The sequence below is a fragment of the Chiloscyllium plagiosum genome, unplaced genomic scaffold (assembly GCF_037043375.1).
Source record: "Chiloscyllium plagiosum isolate Xiang-an unplaced genomic scaffold, Cpla_swu_hap1 HiC_scaffold_47, whole genome shotgun sequence".
NCBI lineage: Eukaryota > Metazoa > Chordata > Chondrichthyes > Orectolobiformes > Hemiscylliidae > Chiloscyllium > Chiloscyllium plagiosum.
The window spans coordinates 44662546-44668746 of record NW_028270185.1 but is presented as its reverse complement, the minus strand read 5'-3'; the positions used below and the strand labels follow the sequence as shown (position 1 = coordinate 44668746).

General features: G+C 43.3%; 1 non-coding gene across 1 annotated transcript; it reads right to left on the bottom strand.

Annotated features, from left to right (window-relative positions):
- Positions 1-5486: 5486 nt before the first annotated feature.
- Positions 5487-5578, bottom strand: trnar-ucu (transfer RNA arginine (anticodon UCU)). Its single transcript is given in 2 exon segments — positions 5487-5522; positions 5542-5578. It is a non-coding gene; the product is annotated as a tRNA-Arg (tRNA).
- Positions 5579-6201: the final 623 nt, after the last annotated feature.

Here is a 6201-nt window from a genome sequence, read left to right as displayed (position 1 = left end):
TCGGATTTCTCCAGTTTCCTCATTTCCCCTCCCCCACCTTGTCTCAGTCAAATTCCTCGAACTCAGCACCGCCTTCCTAACCTGCAATATTCTTCCTGAACTCTCTGCCCCCACCGCACTCCTACCTATCACCCTCACCTTGACCTCCCTCCACCAATCGCATTTTCAACGCCCCTCACCCAAGTCCCTCCTCCCTACCTTTTATCTTAGCCTGCTGGACACACCTTCCTGAAACGTCGATTCTCCTGTTCCTTGGATGTTGCCTGACCTACTGCGCTTTTCCAGCAACACATTTTCAGCTCTGACCTCCAGTATCTCCAGTCCTCACTTTCTCCTAACACATTCAAATGGCCGACCAACCAATTCCAAATATTCTGAATACACACACACACACACACACACACACACGTGTGTGTGTGTGTGTGCGTGTGTGTGTGAATTCACAACATTAGAAATGGATGGTCGGCCATTTGAATGTTCTTCCTGTGGAATGTGAGATCTCAGAGTTTACTGTAATGTCCCTGACATTTGAATCTACGGGAATTGCACCCAACTCCATCTCCTTGGCAGCAGCTTTAGGGAACTGGAGCTGAGCATTGGATCTTTGGGTAGTCTGAGGAGAATTGGGAGGAGTTATATGGAGGCAGTTGCACTTCAGGTACAAGAAACAGGTCGATGGTATTCAGTCGGGAGACGAAAAGGGAACAGGCAGCTAGTGCAGGCATCCACTTTGGCTGTGCCCATCTGTAACAAGCATACCGTAGTGTACTTTTGGGGGGATGTCCTACGAGGGGTAAGCCATGGTGTACAGATCTCTGGCACAGTGTTTGTCCCTGTGATCAGAAGGGTAGTGGAGAGGGGAGGAGAGCAATAGTTATTGGGGACTAAATGGTGAGGGGGACAGATTGCAGTTTATGTGGGTACAGGACAGGATCATGATTGATGTGAAACCTCCACGTTACCAAGTTTTGTGATGTCTCTCAGCGTGTTTTCAGGACCCTTAAGGGGAGGGGGAGATGCCCGAGGTCATGTTTCGCATATGCACTAACAAGTTATAATAAAATTGATGTGGATGTATGGAAGGAATTCAGGGATCCAGGGTGACATTTTAGAACGAGATCAGAGTTGTTCTCTCTGATTGGTTACACATGCCACATTATAGTGAGGGAAAGAATAGGGAGAGAGCAGATGAACACGTGGTTGTAAAGATAGTGCAGATGATAGGGATTTGGATATCTGGATAGTTGGGGCTCATTCTGGAGTCGGTTGGACCGCTCCAAACAAGATGGTTTTCACCTGACCCGGAAGGGTACCAATATCCTGAGTGGATAATTTTCAAAAGCTCCTCAGGAGGGTTTAAACGAATTCAGCAGCGGATTGCGAACCTGAATTTTAGCTGCGGTTTGCTGGAAGTTTTGAGTGGTTAGGACATAAACGGGATTTCGGGTTTGCGAGTGAATGTTGGCAAGGATGAAGGTGGTTTGAGGTGTGCCTACTTCACCGCTAGGAGCATCTGGGATAAAGCCGTTGTCATGGGTTGTTAACTGGGACTGCAATATTGTGACCATTTCAGAGACATGAATGGAGCACTGAAATGAATGGTTGTTCCTTGCACCTCAGTTTCGATTTTTCAGTAAGAACAGGGAAGTCGTTAAAGAGGGGGAGATGTGGCATTTTTAGTCAAAGACAGTGCTGTGGTAGCAGAAAGGATATTTGGTGAGGACCCGACTCAATCTGCTGAACTAGAATGGGCTGAGATTAAAATGAGGCAAGTAGAGGTCACCACCAAAATGTTCTAGAGATATGGTGGAAAAGATTGCAAAGATGATTCTGGATAGGAACGGAAGTAACAAGGTAGCTGTAGTGGTGAAGTTTAACTTTCCAAATATTGATTGGAAATGTTATTGTTTGACGAGATCTGATTGGTCAGTCTTTGTCCAATGTGTGCAGGAGGGTTTCGTGACGCAGCATGTAGACAGGCCAACAAGAATCAAAAACATATTCGATTTGGTACTGCGTAATGAAGCAAGTCAACTGTTGGATTTGGAGATAATTGAGCACTTTGGTAATAGTGACCACAATTCGGTATGTTTATTTAGTGATGCATAGGAATATATATATATATATCGCAGAGCATGAGCTACCGCTGGGAGAAAAGCCAGTTTGATGCGATCAGCATGAGTTAGGATGCATCAGATGGGAAAGTAAACGCATGGGGTTTTGCAAACCTGAAATATGGAGCTTGTTCAGGTAAGCTCTCATGCATGTCCTTGATAAGTGTAAGTGCGTCATGCAGGGAATATGAGGTTGAGACAGGGAGCCATTTTTACTCAAAAAGTTGAAATTCTTGTCAAGATGGAGAAGGCCGTGCATGTAAACATGTAATATGAAAGCTGACTTAGGGCACTTGAAAATTAAAAGCTAGCAAGGAAGGGCCAAAAGAGAGAGCTACTCAGAGCAAAGAGGGGACATTAAAAGTCTTTAGCTGGCAGGGTCATTTAAAAACCGGAAGCTTTATCTTGTCATTTCAAGAATAAAAGAATATCTAGGATATCATTGGGGCCTGCCAAGAACAGTAGGAGGACGTCGCCAACGGAGTCCGTGGATAGGAGAGCCTTTGAATGTTTATTTTTCATCATATCTCAAATGAAAAAGACAATGCTGTTGAAGAGAATTTTGAGATGCAATCTGTAAGAATAAACGAAATTTATATTCATAAAGACGAGTTGTTAGCAATTCTTGAAATCCTGAAAGTAGATTTGTCCCCTGGGCTTGATGGGATGTATCATAGGTTTCTTTGGGAATCGTGGGACGAGATTGCAGAACTTTTGACTACCAACTTTATTTCGTCAGTGTCTATGTTATTATTGTGAGAAGACTCGAGTTCAGTAAATATTGTCCCCTTCTTCACGAAGAGTAGTAGGGAGAACGCTGGAAATTATGGAACAGTGAGCCGTATTTCCTTGAAGGTGAAGTTTTGGGAAAGGTTATGAGAGATATGATTTATGATCACCGAAGCAGAAAGAAGTTGATTCGCTACAGTCAACACGATTTTGCGAATATCAGGTTGTGGCTCACAAACTTTACTGAGCTTTTTGAAAAGGTCAAAAAACAAGTGGATGAGAGTAAAGTGGTTAACATCATGGATATGATTTTCACGAATGCACGGTCGGCTGTTGCAGAAAATACACAGACATGGGATTGAGGGTGATTTTGCGGTTTAGATCAGTAATTGGCTCGCTGAAAGAACACAGAGTGTGGTAGTTAATGGAAAATATTCATTCTGGGGTTCAGTTATTCATGGTGTACCACAAGGTTCCTGTTAGGGTCCACTGCTATTTGTCACCTTTATAAATAACGTGGGTTCGAGCATGGGATAATGGATGAGCAAATTCACAGAACACACTAAGTCGATGGAGTTGTCAACAGTGCCGAAGTCTGCTGCAGGTTACAGACAGACATGAATAATCTGCAGATCGGGACTCAGGGGTGGCATATGGAGGTTATTGTGGAAAAGTGTGATGTGATTTACTTTGGAATGAACAACAAGAATAAAATGTTCTGGGCTAATTGTAATATTCTTGGAAGTTTAGATGAGCAGAGCGATCTCGGCGTCTACGTATATAAAACTCTGAAAGTTAACACACACGTTAATGGGTTTGTTTGCAATGAGCACAGTGTGTTCGGTTTTATTGCCAGAGGGATTGAGTTTCAGGGCCAAACGATTCCTTTGCAGCTCCAGAAATTTGTCTGGTATGGCCAATCTTGTCGAGTTCTGGTCACCACATTATAGGACGGATGTGAAAGCATTGGAAAGGTTGTACACGAGATTTCCTCGGATGTTGCCTTCATTGAAGGGAAGGTCTTACGAGGAAAGGCTGAGGGACTTGAGGCTGTTTTTGATAGAGATAAGAAGGTTGAGAAGTGAATTAATAGAGACATAAAAGATTATCAGAGTTTGCCTTAAGGTGGACAGCGAAGGCGTTTTCTTCAAATGGTGATGGTTGGCACAAGGGCACATCGATGTAAGTTGAGGGTGATAGATGCCGAGGTAGCTGCCTTTCTCAGAGAGTAGTAAGAGTGCAGAACGCCTTTTCTTCAACAGTCGTAGACTCACCAACCTTCAAGGCAATTAAATGATCATTTGTTAAACTTCCGGTTTTTCATGTAAAAATGCTGGTCAGATGGAATTCAGATTGGTCTTACAGGTCGGTGCAAAATTAGTGCCAAATGCACTTTATTGCAATGTAATATTCCGGGTTTAAACTGTTCTTCAGCTTGAAGTTGCAATCATCTCTGATCAGTATAAGTAAAACAAAGACCTGGCGAGAATCCAATGCACAACTTTGGCAGTTCATGTGCTGCCATTCTGTCATGCAAGTACAGCAAGCTAACTAATTGCACCACTGCATCTGCAGTCTAATGGTGGCGAACGTCTCCTGATCTTACCACTGGGCCCCTCAACCGAATTACTTTTTTTCTGTGTATCTGAAATGAAACGCAGTGCAGAGGTGGTTATACTGATAATGGATCATAGATTGTGAAGCATCAGCTTCAGGAAAATGGTATAGATAAATGTGGTGAAAATCGGTTTTATTGAATACTGCATACATTTACCATGGCTTCCTGCGTTGGTCACAGGCAATGTTTTCCTTCTATAGGCTTCAATTCGTCAGAAAATTCGATTCACTGATATTTCACCAACTTCGTTTGGCATGTTCATCTGAGACATCGACCCACACTGCATACAACATCAACAATGTTCAGCATACTATGTGCACGAGAATGTGGCATGGTTTTTATGCACAGTGAGGATTGAATAATGTTCTGCAAGGGCAAATTAAATTCAGTTTAATTCGTAAAGTCGCAAGAATCCAGAGTAAGATTCAAAATGTCAGAAATTCACGTTCATTACCTTGGCCAGAATTCCAGCCCAGCAAAGGGGAAATCTGCCCCTGAATCCCCAGAATCCAATTGTTTGCTCCATGTGTCCACTTGGAAACCTATGTGAAGGAACATTAAGCCTGAAGGAGAACTTGTGAGAATCCTCCGCTGTCTGATCTAAAGCTGAAACAAGAGCTGTCGATTCCAGCCGGGAGGGAAGCAAAGTGGAGATGAGACCAAAATATTATTTGGCGTTTACTTCATATTGTCCTCAATGTGATTATTTAAAAATCTTGGCCAGAAATGGCACAGACACAAAGGAGCAGAAGGAGGCCATTCTTAACACCGATCCTGTCCTGCCACGTAATTTGATATCATCATGGCTCACACAACAATTGTATGTCTTTTTCCAGCCCATCCACAACGTCGTACTGGCTAACAGGCATTTATCGATCTCTACCATAAATAGACATCGATAATGTACATCTGTGGGAGGAAAGTGTTCCGTTTCGAGACAGTTCGGTTTCTGCACGAATATTACCGGTTTTGCAGATGAGCAGCCGAGTCTGGTCTGACCACTTTGCAAAACATAAATTAAAACACGACCCTGATGGGATTCGAACCCACAACCTTTGAATCGCAACCTGAATAGAGATGTAGAAGTCCAACGCGCTTTCCATTGCGCCACAGAGCCGCGCCTTATGTTACCGTTAAGCCCACAAGTTTGCCTTTGATGCATTGCATTCAGGACACCAATCTCGCGCCTGTCTGTCCTCGTCACACTTTCTGGTACCTGGTCCTTATCCACTAGTGCTCTGGCTCATCAAGTGTTCAGCTACAGACTGCTGAAACGTTCTCATGACACTTACCTTTACCACATGTTCAGATAATAATTTCCAGATAATCAATACTCTACAGGTGAAAGTATTATTCCCAAATCTCCTCCTTGTCTCCTGTCTTTCATTTATGTTACTCTGTTCCTTCCCAATACAGGCTTATCCCTGTCACACATATCTATCCTCTTCATAAAATGAGCACGTTAATCGGATTCTTATTCAGCCTTCTCTGCGCTTAGAGTTACATCCCCAACCTAGCTCGCGTACCTTCACAATGGTAGTGGTCAAATCCTTGCCATTCTTTTCATCTCCTGTGAAATTCTCCTCCTGCATTCAGACGCTTCCAGTATCTGGCGATTACAAGAGAAAAACAAAGTTCTCAGAAGAAAAACCAAAAGGTCCGAACAAAATCAGCAGCTCTTGTCTATCTCTGCTGAGGAAGGAAAGTTAACGCTTCGAGTCCAATGATCCGTCTTCAGAA